General features: G+C 32.5%; 1 protein-coding gene across 4 annotated transcripts in view; it reads left to right on the top strand.

Annotated features, from left to right (window-relative positions):
* The window catches only part of Adgrl3 (adhesion G protein-coupled receptor L3), a 1,316,738-nt gene that overhangs the window by 770,814 nt on the left and 526,134 nt on the right, over positions 1 to 19,790 (top strand). The gene's annotated exons all lie outside the window — the stretch shown is intronic.

The following is a 19,790-nucleotide window of genomic DNA, read 5'->3' as shown; positions in this document are numbered from 1 at the left end:
TTTTATTTTTCAAAAATGTACATGCCATCCATCTATAAATGAATATCTTAAATCAAAATGAAAAAGAGTAGTACAGAAAATGCCAATAATTCATATAACAATTTAAAACTATATAACAAAACAAAGTTGTGCTGGGCCAGAGTATATCTTAATCTTTATATTGTCTCAGAACATTTTGTGTATCATTCCATTTTAGGCAATTAATGTGAATTTTTTTTAAGTCTACCAATTTTCTTTAGGTTGGTGTAGAACTACAAGCTTTAGTGGTAGTTTTCCTTGTGCTACGTTGTGGCAATATTAGCATCTAAAAGGTGTTTAATCCACAGATATATGGAATATATTTGGCAATAAAAAATTTCTTACTGCTTAAGGTAACTCTAAAACGCACACATTGTGGATTTTGAGTTCTTACGCTTGCTTTGACAAATAGTAATCTGTATGAAAGGAACTCCATTGTAAGAAGTTGTTTCACAGAACAAGGGGGAAACTACCTCAACTCAGCTTGCTCATTTTCTGATATTGCTACCTCCCTGCATGTGGTCTTTTGTGTTTCATTATGTAGAAATATGAAGCAGGTAGCCTTCCCAACTCTACGTCAAAAGATCACTTGAATAAATAAACTGTGCAGAAGGTCATTCAGTACTATCAGTCACTACGAAGTTCTTGTATCTCAATGAGAGGGTAAGATTTTTTTGCCTCCCCTATAGCACAATTGGCGTGCATTTAGAGAGAATCCATTAAAATCCCAAAGATTTTTCACACAGATTGTTCCTTCAAATTTTATGTAAATACAATGAAAACAAGACTGATAAAGCAGTTGCTTGTGCAATCATTTTAATAGAAATTTGTGAATAATATAAATTTATTTAGTACTCTTTATGATAGCAAAGTTGAATTCTTGAACTTGAATCTTTTTGTTCACATGCCTTTGCAGGTAAAGCTACTGATGAATTCATTATTATTTTCTTTTTAGCATCTTTTGTTGACCATTTTTTTCAATGCCCTCTGACATTCATGGCCTACTTACCTGCCTTATGTACTTATCTGACTTTCCATTAAGAAATAAACTTTCATCAAATACACACAGTGTGCATATACTTGCCACATTATTTAGCCAATTGGAAGTAAAAGTTATGCCAGAAACAAGCCAATTATTGCTTCTTAGTAAAATAATATTTTTATAATACTTTACACTTGGATTGTTTTTTCTCTTTAAAGTCTAGGTCACATAACACTTTGTCAGGAAACTAATGATCGACCTCTTATTTAACAGATTATGAAACTTAAGGGTTATTGTACAGCCTATGTTCCTAATTGATGATATTTATGAAGAAACCTTATTTTGGGGAAAGAGAAAAAGGCTGGAATTCCAACTAAATTTTGTAGGTTCCCTTCTTTGTTTCCGCTCCATTAAAACTGAACTACTGGAATTGAACAATAAAATAGTGTGTTAAAATAATCATAATGACAAAAATGGTGGGTGAACACTGTATGAAGTAAAAGTAATCGGAAAAGTGTATTAATCAAAAGCAAGGAATAGAAATACCATTAACTTCATATAAAAAGTTCACAATGACTCTAAATTCAAACATAGTTTATGATCTATCTTTTAACATCACTTATAATAGTGTTATATCACTTATAAAGTTGTTGAGATATTAAAACACTTTAAAATTTAGGGGTTTTGTTTCTTTAATATTAACTTGGTATGACAAAAATTTTCATGATAATGAAAATAAGCATATGCAAGAATCTAGCATTTACAAAGTTCCCATATAATTAATTTTAGGCAATATCTTCAGTATTTCCCCCACACATGTTGAAATTCACTGACTGGTTTTCTTACTTTAAAGATAGACATTAAGAACTTTTGTCCTGCATTATTGTATAGACCAAAGGAAAGAGGAGAAAGTTTCTGAGTTGTATGGAGATCAATTTTGTAATTAACTATAATCGCCCCTTATTAATGAAAATGTTCACTTTTATTGAAGTTGTTCATTAAGTGCTACTATGAAAAAACAAAACAAAGCAAAAAATCATTGTTCAACTACAAATGCATGTTCACATTTAGAGAGTGAAAAAAAAAAACCCTAATCTGGTTTTAACAAATCTGAAGATATTGTCCTTATATATCCCTTCTTTTCCATTTTTAACAAAAATATTAAGGTAAAATAAAATGTATAAAGTTCCCAGTATATTGTAGACCAAGCTATTGAGATTTAATTGGTTTACTTTTGATTCATAACTCATTAAAAAATTACTATGCACTCCCAATTAATATTTTATACCTTAGATTTCTTCACATCAGAATATTAGGAAGGTGGAGGCACAAAAGCAAAGAAGCAACATTGTAACATAGCACGTGGAAGCATTTTTGTGCAGATGAACTCTACATAAGAATCTTTTTCGACTTCATAAAATAGATTCAGTGGATCCCAACGGTAAATTCAGTTTTGTAACCTTAATCCATCTGAGCAATATTATTATACACTCAATTTTCATTTGTAGTCTAGTAGAAATTTACAACCATTGGTAACTGCTGCTTTTCTGGCTAAGCTATAAGAGGAAGCTTTCTTATTATATCATTTGTCATGATTACATCCTCTTTGCTGTAAAAGGGAAGTTGGTCTTTAATTTTCACTTGTATACATTCTTACACACTTTTTTAGAACTTCCAGAGAAAATATACTCTCTACAATTATTACAAACTTTGTGATTTTTTGCAATGAAACAGGTGGTTAATATAGTTTTGCATATTCTCATTTGAAATAATGATGGACATTCCTTTTTTAAAAAATTCAATAAATGGTCAGTACTTTAACATGGAGTACTTCTGCTACAATATCTGGATTTCAAATATGTGGACATGTTTTGATGTTTCTCTTTCTTACTAGTAGGTCAACTAATTCTTCTCTCATTTAATAATTTGCATCCATTAGAGTGTTTCAAAAGTAAAGGCTCATGGAAGACTACACCACACAGCACTCAGTTGTGATAAGCAATTTTTTTCAACAACAGTATGAACAAAAGAACAGAATCAAGTTGACAAATTTGTGGTGAGGGGACAAGACCTAAACTAGAATTGCAGAGAAAAGGTTTCAGGATAAAAAACAATGAAATCATTTATATTGAGAAAAATCTTACATACTATACAAATGCTACTGGTTCGCTTTAAAAAAAGAGTTTGCTATATTATAATTTCATCCTACTAATTCCACAGGAAGTACTAAATACTTGCATTCTTTAAATAGTTCTTATCTCACTATACCTTGTCCCAGGGAAATAGCAATATTTGATAAATGTTTCTAACAAGGATTTTGCTTCAATTCACTTCCATTCTCTATTCTGCTAATTCTATAGTACGTCAACACATTTAATGCTAATAGTGGCTTTGTACCTTTTAAAGCTTGATTATGAATCTTTCTAATAAATGTTAAATTAGTGTCATATTGGAATTATATACATTGTGCAATAATAACCAAGCAATAGTCATAACTCATTCATGTATATGAGTATTACATTAAGACTAAACAACTATACTGCTAAAATACTACTCTCAATTCCTCTCTCTTCAATTATTGTAGTCAAGTCACAAAATCCTGCAGACAATTGTACACATGGTATGTCAAAGTATTCCATAGTCCAAATAGATCTAAAAGTTTTCTGAATGCTTCTTTCATTATAGAATGCTAAAGAAAAGAACTTGAAAGAAGAGGAAAGTAGACTTCTAAGGATTTAATTTAAACGTTGTCATTCAGACCAAGTAGCTTTAAAGTAAGAATCTTACACTTTTTAATACAGAAAAGGTTACTAAAATTTAGCCCAAAATGAGAGGATTTTACATTTAAAGAAGTTGAGTTTGTCTTAATGCCCAAGACTACAAAATTCATACTACAATCCTGACCTTTTAAGGTTTAAAAATTCTTATAGTTCTTCTGAAGATTAAAACAGGCAAAGTGATTCTGAGTCCAAAATGAAATGTATTGATTGACTTCAAAAGGTGTTTGACAAAATTAGTGTATCAACAGCTCTTCAATAGTAGGTAAACCTTTAGGATTGGTACTGAGGCTATAGTTAGTAGGACAGTGTTCTCTGATGCTAACAACTGCCCAGTTTACTACAGTACTGTTTTTTAATGACTTGAATTTTTCAAATGATATTTTGAATCAAGACAAATGAAGGAAAAAACATTTAAAGTTGTTTTCATGCCTCATTTGAGAGTACCATCCTGAGTAATAAAAGGTATGTCTTCAAACAGCTGTAGATACTCAGAATGTGCTCATTTATGAATAAGCCTCATTTGTATATGCTGAAATTGATCTTTGCTGATGAGCTATAAAAATCTAGATTTGTAGAGTCAGGTTGATTTCCTTTCATTTGGCTTCTGTGAATGCATTTGAAGTGGATGGGTAATGTTGAAGTTTTTCCGTACCATATTCCCCTTGCTAAGTATTAAATTTAATTCAAGATACATCTTTTTAAAAAAACAATAGTTTGTTTACAAAACTAACAACTAGTTGAGCTATTCTTCACTGACAAGAAAAATTAAAAAATCACTTTACAAACAAAACTATAGCTAATGCATCTTTGGTCTCTTAGAATTCTAATACAGTTAGTTATACATGACATTATTCTTAACATACACACCTACCAGATTTCAACCTATTGGATTTTTTCTCCCTTGTATGATCTTTCCATCCTTTTTAAAAAATGCTCTGTACAATCACATGTAAAATCATGAGCTACAAACCTCAATAAAAATGTCAGTAAACAATAAGTGATGTAGTTACTGTCATTATACTGTTATTGTATGGGATTACCCAAACTTTGGTTTTGGGAAAGTGTTTCAAACATCAAGACAATAATTGAAACATGGACTCCTAGTATAACTCTTTGTCAGGATCCTTAAGCCCTGCTACCCTCCCCTTCATACACTGAAAATAAAATGTAAGGCCTTTTTGTTGCTTGTTTTTTATTTTATTTTTTAAAATTTTTAGAGAATTGTTGCCACTTGAAGTGTCCGTAAGGCTATTTGTCTTTTAGAAAAAATATGAAGTTAAATTAAGAATTACTATTTTTCTAGATGCAGCAGTTATGCCTATAATCTCAGCTGTGCAACAGGCACAGATAGAAAGATCATGGTCTGAGGTCTGCCTGGGTGAAAATGCAAGACCCTTTATGAAAAATAACCTAAAACAAAAGGGGTTGGAGACATGGCTAAAGTGGTAGAGCACTAGGGCCTGAGTTCAATCCGTACTACTGCAAGAAAAAAATTGTTTGACCTTAAAATTGCCATTCATAAGATATAATCAAATTTAGTTATAAACCTACTTCCTTGTCTTATTTCTCTTTGTTTGAATGAGAGTAGGGCAGTCATCAATGGACAGCTCATCCAAAGGAGATTTTGGAGCTCTGTGTGTAACTTCTTTGTAATAAAGAGTACAATGTATACTAGTAAATATTTTGGATAGATGTTACATAATCACCATTCTGTAGTGTCAGATTCTGATTATTTCTTTTTAACTAAGTTGTGTTAACTAAATTGTTAGTTGAAAAAAATTAACCCATCACTTTTCATTTAAACATGGGGAAACAGGCATTTCAAAACAGTATCAAATACCATGGATCTCAAGGTTTATGCAAACCACATTTTAATAGGCAGTAAGCATATACATAAAGAGGGGATCCTAGAAACCATCTCCCACAGATTCCAAACAAAGACTGGAGAAGTGGGGGAAGATAGAAAGAGAAAGATCTATTTATCTAAGTCTACCAACTTATCCATTGGAAAAGTCATCAGACAGGTATGGTTTTGGAATTTTGGTTCTGTCATATACCAATTCTATACCTTGTAACAACCTGCTTAAGTTTTTGAAGACTTGGACTTCTGGTCTCTAAATATCAAAATATAGTTTTTATGTAATGCATAATGTACTAGGCACTAATAAAATCCTCATCTGGAAAATTCTTAAATAGATTCTGAGTTAGTATTAGATAACTTCTTTTAGCTCTACAGTCCTAATAATCACTAGACAATGTTAATGTTTCCAGATAAAATTATTTAAGGTTTCATTTTGATATGTATGGCTGCCCCATTCCATTTTCAGAGCATTTATGACATTGCACATTTCTTAGTCATTATGTACATAACTTTTCAGAATTCAGTCTTTACACAGCAGTCTAATGCAGCATTTTATCACCTTTATTCAGCAGGTTGTATCTGATAGTAAAAGATGGTTCTAAATTTAAATACATTTGGGTAATGTGAAACTAAACAATTTTTCTTTACTGTAAAATTTGAGAGAATTCAATGGAAAATTCCAAGAACAGTGTATATTGTCTGTGTTTTTTCCTAAAATTATTTGGTCCCGAAATCCTCAGGGACATTGAAGAGTAATACACTGATTCTTGGAACTCTTGTGATACATTAGACAAAATATTTTTGCTACTACTGCTTTGTTTTTTAAATTTTTTAATCAATAAAATGCTAAAGATGTGTCTTCTCCAATATTAATTGGCTTCATAATTCACAATAAAATAATGCTATAAATTTTCTTCACTAAATGTCTGCTCCCAGCTTTTAGGGGCAGAGAGGATTGAGAAGAATGCCTCTGTAAGAATTCTACTCTAAACATAGAGCCTCTTTATTTCAGTATAACTGCCTATCTCCTAATATTAAATGTCCATTTGACTGTAGCAACTGGAGACAAAAACAGTTTATTACTCAATATTTCTCATTTATAAAGTACATAGGAATTACAGGAGAATCTTGTTAAAATGTAAATTTTGATATGTGTAGTCTGAGAATGGATCTGAGATTCTGTTTTGCAGACTATGTGGCTTGCCAAACTAGTCTAAAGGCTCTTAAACTTTCTCTGTGTTTTCCATATCCCCATTTTCATACCCTAAGTAATTTTTAGATACAAGGCCATAAATTGCAAGGAAAAGGAAACAGTATTTTTGAATGTTGCTAAAATGTTGTTACCAAAGGTAAATCTGTTAGTATTATTGAAAATACATGCAGAGAATATTCTCAAAGTTGGTAATGGTTACAATAGTACTGAAGCTAAAGCCACTGCTGTTCCACTCCAACATTTTAGATTAAAGTTGACATAGGGAAGGGGAAGATTATGTATGAATATATGTACACATACCCATTCATACACATGCACACATATGGTCTATGTAATTGAATATACAACTGACCTATCTTCAGATTCCACATCCATGGATTCAACAAATTGCAGATAGGAAATATTTGAAAAAAACATTTGTCTGTACTGAATATGTTCAGACATTTTTGTCATAAATCCCTAAATAATATAGTACAACAGCTATTAAATTAGCATTTGCATTGCAGTAGCTACTATAGGCAATCTAGAATTGACTTAAAGTATACTGAAGAATGTGCCTAGGTTATGTGCAAATACTTCACCATTGTATATAAAGATTTAAACACCTGAAGATTTTCATATCCTTGGATGGGGAGGTCCTGGAAAAAATTCCCCATGGATACTGAGGGATAACTGAATGTATAATTGCAAATATATGTAAAATTTACAGGCATGTGTGTGTGTGTGTGTGTGTGTGTGTGTGTATAATAGCAGTTATGAAGAAGAGGCTTAGCTAGGTAGTATTCTTCTCAGAAATACTTGTGAAAGACACACTAGAGATAGTAGCTGTAACTAAACTACTTTGGAAGTATGTAAAAGGTTAATCTGACCTGCTGGTTTTCTAATTGCATGCAATATACAGAAAGCAATCACACTGGTAGATAAGGCAAAAAGTGAAAAATCAAAGAATGTCTAGAAAGTCACATCATTTTGACTTTTTTAGAATCACTATTTGAAAACCTCAATTATAATTATTTGTTTCGTTACAAAGGTTGTAATGAAGGTTTATTGCCAGAAAGAAACTTTTCTGAGTAAAATGTCTAATATGATAAAAATGAAGTCCTTTTCTCTACTTCCCTCTGAGAAACTTCATTGAGGATTTACTTCCAGTCAAAGCAACTGATAATAGAAATATTTAATCCAAAAGTTTCAAAGATGTTTATTTTTCTGAAAAATTTATACAAAAATTTAACAACAGATGTTGTCCATGTTGGTGTCACATGCTAAATGTATCAAAGCCATTGTATTAAACAAAAAGTCTGAATAACTGAATTATTTAGTCCTTGTAATGAACATGAATTTTCAGATAATCTCAGTCTTTAGCAGTAAAACTCATAGGTGAATCTCCAAGATTAATTCTCTGTATTTCGAATTGGTAAGATTTACTAAAATATGCTATTTTTATTTTGACATTCTTACTTTTATATTTAAGATGAAAAAATGTTTATATAATATTTGTATGTAGCCTTAACTCCACCAAATAAAAGCCAAATTCTAAAAATTAACAATTTTTTTAAATGTTGGAAGGAAAGATGCAGTATACTAAAATGTATGCCCTTTGCCTTATACTTTGTACTTCTTAAAGATAATAATTTCTCACATGCTTAGATAGTCTTTAGCATAATTTTAATTTCCATCATCCCATTGTAACTGATAAAGACAAAATTCCATTAATTTCTATTGATGCAGAAGTAGACTAAAAATGAAAAAGAATACACTTTGTCTTTAAATTTAATCTTTGGTTTAATTTTTGTTATTCTTAATTATAATTTGTTATGCTATTTATCTATAATCTAAATTGTTAAAGTCACTTTTATAGTTGTGACCTATGTATATATAAATTGCCTAAAGGTCAAAATAATAACTAATGACTTTATTTGGCTCTTAAAATTTAAATTGGAATAATATCAAAGAAGCAAGAGCAAAGACTAATTTTTGCCTTAATGAGAAACAAAATAATTCACTATTGCATTTTATTCACTTACTTTGCAAATAGGAAGATTTAACCTATCTTCAATAGATAGTCACAATAACTATCTTCAAGTATTATTGTGAGGATCAATAGAATAGCTAGTTCAGTATAACACAGACCTTGCTTCTTTAGAATAATATATATCTAAAATCATTAATAAATAAAAGTAGTCCAGGCCTAATGTCACATTAAGGAAGTCTGAATCTCTTAGAATGGCATCAGTTACAAGTAAAATTTAAAAGTGCTCACATGAGATAGTCTGCATTTGGGTTGAGAATTGTACAGGTAAATCTTTTATAAATGCTGGATATTTGCACCAATTATGTTTATGTACTCTCAAAATACTATAAAACTTTTTTAAAGTAGAGATGCATCAAAAGATCAAAATAGAAAATTTTAATTCCACATTAGGGTAGTTAGTTGCCTAAAGACAGTGTTTCTCCTAATTTATAAAAATGAATAACTGTTTAAAGAAAAGTTAATTTATCAGATCATATTTTTCATTATTTAATTCATAGTCAAAATTCTTGTCCCTACTTTGAGAAACTACTTTCCAACAAATTGGAAGACTTTGAGGAAATGGAAAAACTTCTAGATACTTATAACCATCCAAAACTGAACCAAGAAGATATTAACCACCTAAACAGATTTATAACACATAATGAAATTGAAGCAGCAATAGTCTCCTAAAAAAGAAAAGTCCAGGACCTGACAGATTTCAGCTGAATTCTCCCAAACCTTCAAAGAAGAGCTAACACCAATACTCCTTAAACTTTTCCATGAAATAGAAAGGGAAGGAACACTACCCAACTCATTCTATGAAGCCAGTATTACACTCCTCCCCAAACCGGGCAAGGACACATCCTAAAAGAACTACAGGCCAATCTCCTTTCTGAACATCAATGCAAAAAACCTCAATAAAATAATGGCAAACTGAATCCAACAATATATCAGAAAGATCATTCACCATGACCAAGTTGGCTTCATCCAATGGATGCAGGGATGGTTCAACATATGCAAATCAATAAATGTAATACAGCACATTAATAGAAGCAAAGACAAAAAATACATGATCATCTCAATAGTTGCAGAAAATGCCCTTGAACAAATTGAGAAAGAATACAGTAAAACAATTGCATTTACAATAGCCTCAAAAAAATTAAATACCTAGGTGTTAACTTAATGAAGGACATAAATGACTTCTTCAAGGAGAACTACAAACCACTGGAGAAAGAGATCAAGGAAGACTACAGAAGATGGAAAGATCTCCCATGCGCATGGATTGGTAGAATCAACAAAGCTAAACTTGCTATACTACCAATAGCAATCTACATATTCAACCCAATTCCCATCAAAATCACAATGACATTCATCACAGAGATTGAAAAGTCTATCCTGAAGTTCAATTGGAAACACAAAAGACCGCAAATAGCCAAGGCAATACTCAGTAAAAAGAGCAATGCTAGAAGTATCACAATACCCAACTTCAAACTATACTACAGAGCCACAGCAATAAAAACAGCATTGTACTGGCACAAAAAGAGATATGAAGACCAGTGGAACAGAATAGAGGACTCAGATTTGAATCCACACAGCTATACCGACCATATTTTTGACAAAGTCACCAAAAACATACGATTAAGAAAAGACAGCCTCTTCAACAAATGTTGTTGGGAAAAGTGGCTATCTGCCTACTGAAAACTGAAACTAGATACATGCCTCTCACCCTGTACTAGTATCAACACAAAGTGGATTAAGAACCTTAATATCAGACCTGAAACCTTGCAGTTACTACACAAAAGAGCATAGAATACCTTGGAAACAATAGGAATAGGCAAGGACTTCTTCAATAGAATTCCCATCAGCCCAGCAACTAAGAGAAAGGATGGGCAAATGGGACTACATGAAATTAAAAAGCTTCTGCACAGCAAAAGACATGGTCTCTAAATTGAAAAGACCACCTAAAGAATGGGAGAAAATATTTGCTAGTTATACATTAGACGAAGAACTGATAGCCAGAATATACTGAGAGCTCAAAAAACTAAACTCCCCCCAAATCAATGAACCAATGAAGAAGTAGGCAACTGAGCTAAATAGAACTTTTTCAAAAGAAGAAATCCAAATGGCTAAAAAACACATGAAAAAATACTGATAATTGTTGACCATAAAGGAAACGCAAATCAAAACCCCACTATGATTCCATCTCACCCATTAGAATGGCTATTGTGAAGAACATCACCAACAGCAAATGCTGGTGAGAATGCAGGGAAAAAGGAACCCTCATACACTGCTGGTGGAAATGTAGACTAGTATAACCACTGTGGAAAACACTATGAAGTTTCCTTAAAAAAACTAAACATAGATCTGCCATATGATACAGCAATACCACTCCTGGGATATACCTGAAGGAATGTGGCTCAAGATATAACAAAAGCACCTGCACATCCATGTTTATTGCAGCACTACTTACAATAGCCAAGCTATGGAAACAGCCAAGATGCCCCACTACTGACGAATGGATTAAGAAAATGTGGTATCTATACACAATGGAATTTTACTCAGTCACAAAGAAGAATGAAATTTTATTGATGGAACTAGAGAACATCATCTTACACGAAGTTAGACAGGCTCAGAGGGCCAAAAATCATATGTTCTCCCTCATATATGGATTATAGACCCAAAACAAATGCAGCGTATTATTGGACATGGGTCACACACTAAGGAGAGAATGTTCATGGGAGAAACAGGGAAAGGAAAGGAAACCTAAAACTTGAATGTGGTTGATGTGCTCCCTGTTGAGGAGCAAATAAAGTAATCTTAAATTGGCAGAGGCCATTATTGGAAGAGGACCAAGAAGTAGTGAAGAGGTCTGGTAGAAATGAACCAATGTGTTTTTCAATACGCATGTACATGGAAGCAATGCTAGGAATCTCTCTGTATAGCTATCTTTATCCCAAACTAGCAAAAATGATGTCTTTTTTTATTATCTTTTATGTTTTCTCTTCAACAAAATTGGAGAAGAAGAGGGCAGAACAGTTTCTGCCTGGATGCGTGGGGGTTGAGCATGTGGGGCATGGGTGGAGGTGGCACAATATATACACATGTAAGTAAATGTAAAAATAATAAAATAAAAGAAGAAAGAAAAAAATTCTTGTCCTAAATATATGTATTTCTATCACTATTTGGGGGTCTATTAATAATATCAGGGTCGAAATAATTCAGTTACTAATTTTCAATCAAGCAGAATTAACAGAAATTATTTACATAGAATAAAAGTATCTTGAAGCTTTCACTGGAAATTTGACTTTTCAGACCATTCCTTCTCGTAATTTAGCTGTGTCACAGTTACCTAAAAACCTACTCTTTGTAAAAGTGAGTCATCTCCAATCCCATAGAACAAAACTATAAGTTGAAAGATCTTCATTGTTTATTATTCAAAATGCATAATAAATAATAATTATAGTTTATTTAAGATGATTTAGTCTTGTATGTATCTTCTATAGCCCACCAGTATGCATTCATCTTTTTTAAGTTTTAGTAAACTTAAAACTAAAACCAAAATGGTTTCTAAAACTAGCTCTAACCAAAAGAAGTGTGGGAAACCCCAGGAAGAGAAGGAAAAAAAACAGGAATAATCATCAGGTAGAAAAGCTACTTCCTGTTGGGTTCTTTTACCTACAAGTCTTCTCTAATTTTAAGCATTAACACATAAAATTAATACACCTGAATTTCCTAAGCCCTCAACAGATAACTTTCATTGGAGCTAGAGTGGAAGATTTTTGCTCCAGAAACAACTCCTGACAATTGGCATTGCCTGTTTAGAGCATTGCTTTTACAAGCTTTCATTCATGAAAAATAGTCTTGATGAATTATTTATGTCTGCCATGGTAGGAGAAAAGAGCCAAATGGGGAATTACCAACTCATGTGCAATTTATATGCCATTCATGATACACAAATTGATAAAAATGTCTGATACCCAGAATTTAGACAACTTTCTTTTAGGTATCACCATCAAAATTTTAATGGTAGAAAATCTTAGAAATCTTATAAATTGGAATATACCTAAGCCCTCCTTTTCTCTGTGTAACTATCATATCCATCTGATCATATTCCCACCCAGTCTCCCTCAGATTCACTCTTAGTGCCCTCCAATTTCATCACAATGCAGAATCTCTTTTCTCTTTTTACTACTTTTCCTGCCTGTTAATCTCATTTACAGTCTTCATTTCAAATTTACTTTTAGCCTTACTCATTTCTCCCTCTTTGTTTCTGTGTTTCACAAAAGTCATTTATATTTTATCTTTTTTTTTTTTTTTTTTTTGGCCCCAGCCAGTGCTTTCCTCCTTCTTTCTCTCAGTAATCCTGGATTCACTTTTGCCTTAGTCCTTAATTACATTTTTTTCCAGGTCATTTTCATCCATTTCTCTTGGATTCTCTGCCCATCAACACAAGCCATTTGTATTTTCTGTGCACAGGATAAATTCACAGAATTGCAGCCCTGAAACAAAATTTGCTATCATTTAAACAATCTTTTCATAGATGTTAAACTGATGACCACAGAGAACATGCGATCATTCAGGGTTGGCTATTCAGGGTTGGAACTAATTCTTAATTAGGGTTTCCTAATGAGCATGCTTTCCACTATGTTATTTTTCTTATGTTCCTTATGCTATTGTTTGGATATGAAGTGTCCTTCAAAAAGTATCATGGGTTGAATGCTGGTGAATCCCATCACCTCTGGGAAATTGAATCCTGAGGACTCTGACTTAATCAATGGATTAACCTACTGATGGATTTATAATTTTATGGCTTTATTGGGAGGTGATGGAAAATTCTGAAGATAGAATTTGTAGGTGGAGTAAGTTACTGGTGGTGTGCATATCTTGTCCCAGGAATCTATCTTTCTCTGCTTCCTGGCCACCATGAGGCATCAGCCTCCGCCACAGATTCCCACCATCATTATATTCTGCCTCACCTCTAGCCCAGCTGACCTTGGACTGAAACCTCTGAAACTGAGTCAAAATAAACCTTTCCTCCTTTAATTATTTAACCCAAGATTTGTCACAGTAATGGAAATTTGACTAACATACCTCACTAAACCTTTCTACTGCAATATGGCTGCTTCACATGTGTTATAATTTCTCCTCTCTTTTTCAGGAGATTTTGTTTTTAAGTGCTAAGTACCATAACTCAATCTTATTTCATATATACAATTATAAAAACCACATACTTTAATATAGCTAAAGTACTTTTAAGGGAATTAGTGGAATTTATCCATTCACTTAATCAGGAGGAAAAGGGAAGGCCAGAGAGAATGGAAAACCAACACAATGAACACAGTAAAGATTTTTCTCTATGTCTTATTTCTATTTCTTCCCATGTGAAAACTTGATTTTTTTTTCTATTGAAAAGCAATATTTCATGGTGGTTGATTGCCTAAGTTTTGAATCTAGAATGCCTGACTTAAAGCTTGCTTTCCCACTTTCCAGTTTCAAGAATTTAAGCAAGTTTCTGTCAGCATATTGGTTGCCTCCTCTATAAAATAGGAATAATAGTAAAATCTACTGAGTAGTGTTACCTAGGTAATGTAATTAAAGACATGAGTTACCAAAGAGTTTAGAATACAGCCTGATATATAATAAATACTTAAGAATTGTAACCTATTGTTAAAGCAGATTTTGGCTTTCAAAGAAATAGGCCTATGAGAACATGAAAGGGCTTTTTCCTACAGCTTTTTTTTTTTTTTTTTTTGACATAGGACAAGGAAGGAGTCAGGTTTACCTTTGATTCTTTTACCTTTCCTTGAACCAGTTTTGCCCAGTGCATTGTGCACCTTGATTGACTCATCCTAGGTTACTGATCATTTCTTCCACTAGAGCAGCAAAAGCTTGTCAGAAGATGGGACATGAGGGGGAAGGTAGACATGCACACCTGTATTAGCATCTGTTCCAACAGCTTGCATCATCCATCTGAGACATAAGCCACTTCCCTCTTTCAAATCTAAGCCATGCTTCACATCTGACTGCATTTAAATCTTTGTACATCATTATTCAATTCCATTTCTGTCTCACCAGTGTAATGTTCAAAATTGACAGTTAAAGATATTTCAATCAATATTACAAAGCTATACATTCCTTGACTTATAACTTCTTTCTTGTTAAGTATTAATTATAAACAATAGAAAATCAAAATTCAATGTTTAGTTTTTCTATTCACTCTTCTCTCATTTCAAAGTACTGAATTTCACTCTGTATCTTTGAAATTTTCAAATGCAGAAATCCTACACTTATATGACCTTGAAAAGATAATTAAATTGGTTTTGATGAAGACTGTTTTTCTTAAAAAGGAGAGAAGTGAAAATGCTATTAGGTTTAATCCAGGATTAGCAAGAGATATCCAAAAAGTCTCTTATTCTCACCAAGCCTGAAGGCTTATAGCTGAGGGATATACATCGCCACAAAACATACATCTAAATAAAGTAGCAGTAGCAAGTAAAAACAAGCTCTAGCAAACAAAAATAAGTTTCTACCATTTTTCCCAATAGCATGGAAATTCTAGGAAGAGTAAGTATGCACTATACACCAAGATGCTCTATATTTTTGCATCAAAGAAATTCTTTGTATAATGCCACATGATTCCCAGATACCAGAAGAATCTCAGAATTGAAGGACAATTACAATCATGCCTTTTCTGCACAAGATCTATATGTATTTAGGGTTGTGTTTCACTTAGGATCTTTTATTTTATCTTAAGTGATAGAGGTTACTGAGATTTTATGAGTAAAAAAATGAGAGGAAGTGCTATTACATTTTGATTTTTTTTAAATATTTCTAGAAGTACTAAAAACTAAACAAATATAAAAACTAATTGAGTTGTCTTATTTAGAAAATATTTGAAGTGTCCAAACTTGAGACTTGGACATACATCAGAAGAAATTGCTTTATTATCTCCAGTAGATTTAATTTAAAACAAGCAACAGGGGAGACCATCATAAAGAAATCATATGAATCTTAAATTAGAATAATTAAAGGCTAATTGTGATTTAATAACAGATAAGATTAAATTTTTCCAAGTTAAAATTTAATTGAATGGTAGTGCTAGACTTAATTGAATATTAGTTTGCTAGATTTAAAAGTCTAATTGTGGAACTTGATAATAGAATAGCTATATATCTATATGCATATAGGATTTACATTAAATTAGCTGCATAATTTTGACACATTGCAGCTTTGAATGATAAAATGGTGATAGAATGATCAATCATTTTCATTATCCATCATCTCAGATAAATGTTAGCAACATACAAAATCAACATATACTTTAACTTTTCTCAGAAGACTGTCTACTTCAAAAACAGTCCAAAATACTAAAGATTAAATCACACTTGAGGCTTATGCAGTTGCATGTCCAAAGTGTTTGAAAATGCTTTCAAGAAAAAAAAGAATGCTTAAAAGGTTTAAAGCTCTCAAGACTATTATAACAAAGCATATTATGCTACAAATAAATCCTGATGTGGCTGTTACAGAAAATAGGTGCTGTAAAGACCATCCTTTAGAGGGAAAATACAAGCAGTCTATGCATGTAAGATTCTTGTTGATTAAATGAGCTGCAGCTCTGATATCTCCAGAGTTTTAGAATGTTAGTAATTATTTCCCTGTTGAGATTTAATTATCCAGTTAAATATTTATTTACTACTACAGATTAGGTTACATTATACTATTAGAATAGATGTACCAATAAATACATAACTACTGTTAGAAATGGCTTAACCAAGTAATTATTCACAATTATTTTACAAGCATTTAGTACTATGCCTAGAATAACGTTTTGCCCATTGTAGACATCCAACAAATGTTTTTTGAAATAAGAAGATGGATGACCTGACCTGCATTTTATTTGGCTACTATTATGTTATTTCCTTTGTAATAAACTTTACAGGGATTCACTTAGAATTTCAACTTGCTCCTCAAGCTGCATTAATTGACCTTGAGGAAAGGAAGTAACAGAGAGAAATGGAAGAAGGTAGAGGTCACAAGTGCCAGCAACTTTTGTTACACATCTTGCCAGGGTGATTTTTTCTGCAAAAAGCAACCATGGCTAAGCAAGGGAAGGTTTTCTGTGGCAAAAATTGGAATACAAAGTTCAAGATAAGGCCTTTGGATAGCAATTTCCATTTTGTAGTTCCTCAGAAGAAAAGAAGTCTATTGATTTCAAAATAAGCTTAATGTTTCCCCAGTAAATTGATGCTTATATTTATACTATGCTTCCTACTCAAAGAGTTTAGAAAAAGTTATTATACCTTCAAAATAATCTGTGACAATGACATTTTTGCAGTGACACAGTATAAGTAAGTTACTTTAAGACTGAAATCAATGTTTCCTGAACTCTTTTGATAAATTTCTGTTCTTTGAAATGGAGTGTGTGTGTGTGTGTGTGTGGCAGGTGGGAGTAGTTTCTCTGGGTCAAATAAATTAGGACGATTAGATTGAATAAATTTAAACACGTTTCTTAATAATATCAGATAAAGCTTTAACATACTAACCTTCATTATGAGTTTCCTCCATGAAAACATAAATGGTTATTAGAAGGGTAAATGATAAGATATAAAACAAGGAAATCAAATTAGAAAGAACATTAGAGATTCATTATTAAGGCCATGATCCATTGATTGCAAAACCTAGTCCTCAATCAGCACGTACACAATCATGCTGTCATCATAGTCAAGATGTTAGAAGGAGGTGATTGAACAGACTCCCTCTTTAGTCAATGGACAACAGCATATTACCTACATAGCCACCATTTTTCCTCCTGGAGGGGGATAGTGTCTGCAGAGGTCCACAGTGAACAACCTGCTGGCTGTAACTAGACACAGCCATGCCCATTCATTTAGTGTCAGCTGTTTTTGAGTTACAAGGGCAAACTCAGAGACCTTTTGGCCCACAAATCTAAAATTTTATTATTTGGCACTTTACAAAAAAATGCTTCACGACCTCTGAGTTAATGGTTAAGAGTACACATTCTGAATCTAAAAGGTCAAACTTGGCTCATTTTTGAACTTACATAAGTCATTTACCTCTTTAGTGTTTCTGTTTCCTCATCTAAAAAATAAAAAGGATAATTGTACCTACCTCAAAGGGTTGTTATGAGAACTAATCAGTTAATCTATGAAAAGAACTTAGAATTTATGGTACACATGTGTGTTTGATACATATAAATTATATGTAAGTAAACTATGATTACTTTTACTAATAAATCCTGACATTCTACTAATGTTGTAAGTTCTCTGGATAAAGTCTGTATTACCCATCTCTTCTTGTAACTAGATGTGGCAAATGAGATGTATGTGGAAAATTTTGTTAGAGTAGTCCCCCCTTATTTGTGGGATATATATTCTAAGACCCCAAGAAGAAGTTTGAAACCATGGAAAAATACTAAACCACATATCTATATCTATATCTATATCTATATATATACTGTGCTTTTTCATATATATATATATGTATATATATATATATATAAATATAGGTATATATATATATACCTATGAAAACCTTTAACTGATAAATTTAGTGCAGTAAGAGATTAACAATAAAAATAATGAAATAAGAGAATCATAATAAATATGCTGTAGTAAAAGTTCTGTGAATGGAGTCTTTCTGTCTCTCAAAATATCTTATTGTATTGTACTCTTCTTGTGACAATGTGAGATGGTATAACGCCTATGTGAGGAGACGAAGTGAAGTAAATAGGTATTGTGGTATAGCATTAGGCTACTACTGACCTCACAAGTAGGATCATCTGATGTGGTGCTTTTGGATGAATTAGCCAAGACCTAGGCCAATGATTCTATGCCAGGAGCAGACAATGTTAATGTCTGGTGATCACTGTTAATTGAAGTGTTTTTGCAGAAACCATTTTGTAGACTGTTGTAATTGGAAGTTGTTTCGATGCTTTATTCTCAATGACTCCTTTCTAATCGTATACATATACATTGTGTTGAGCATCTTCTTCCAGAAGAGTTGGATTTCATTACAGTTGAAGTTTGTCTTGGATAGTATCCTTTTTCTTTCATTAACTTTTTCAACTGCCAGAAATTTAGCAGCAGCTTCCTCATCAGCACACACAGCCTTTCTAATAACATTTTTATTTCTCAATCCAAACCTATTTCTGAATCTCTGTAACCATCCCTTACTTACAGATAATGGCATTGTTTCAGGAATTCCTTGCTGACATCTTCATGTAAGATGAACACTGTCTTCTGTAACAAGTTACCAGAATCCAAATATGTTTTCTGCTCATGTCTTCTGACCCCAAATTTAATGCTTTTCCATGTTATTTAAGCACTTACACACTGTGGCCTTAGCTTCTGAAATTCTGAGGAAAGACAGAAAAGCTAGCATGAATTTCTTCTCCCCTCTTCACAGTTTCATGGATAGAAGGTTCATTCTTACCAAAGATCTTAACTCAGCATATGATTTTTATATGATTTTTTTCTTTTCTCATTAAATCAAGATATCAACTTTTCTCTTAAAAGCGATCACTTTAAGACTTTTCTTTGGCATATCTGCCTTTTTGGCATTTCCAACCTTATTACTCCAGTGCTATTGGGCCATTATTAAGTAAAATAAGGGTTACTTGAACACACCCACTGCAATGCTGTGATAGTCAATCTGATAATCAAGATGGCTGCAAAGTGACCTATGGTAGGTTGCATATACAGTATGGCTATGGGGGACCAAGTGATGATCCGCCTCTAACCGATGGAGTAGGGTGGCATGAGAGTTCATCAAGTTACCCAGAACAATGTGCTATTTAAAATTTATGAATTACTGCTAGAATTTGCTATACTATTATTCCTATCTGTGGTTGGCTGCATATAGATGTAACTGAAATTGTAGAAAATAAAGCAGCAGGCAAGGCAGGG

This window comes from Castor canadensis, chromosome 9, assembly GCF_047511655.1.
Source record: "Castor canadensis chromosome 9, mCasCan1.hap1v2, whole genome shotgun sequence".
In the NCBI taxonomy this organism is placed as follows: domain Eukaryota; kingdom Metazoa; phylum Chordata; class Mammalia; order Rodentia; family Castoridae; genus Castor; species Castor canadensis.
Note: the sequence above shows the minus strand (reverse complement) of the source record. Positions and strands in the feature narration are given on the sequence as shown.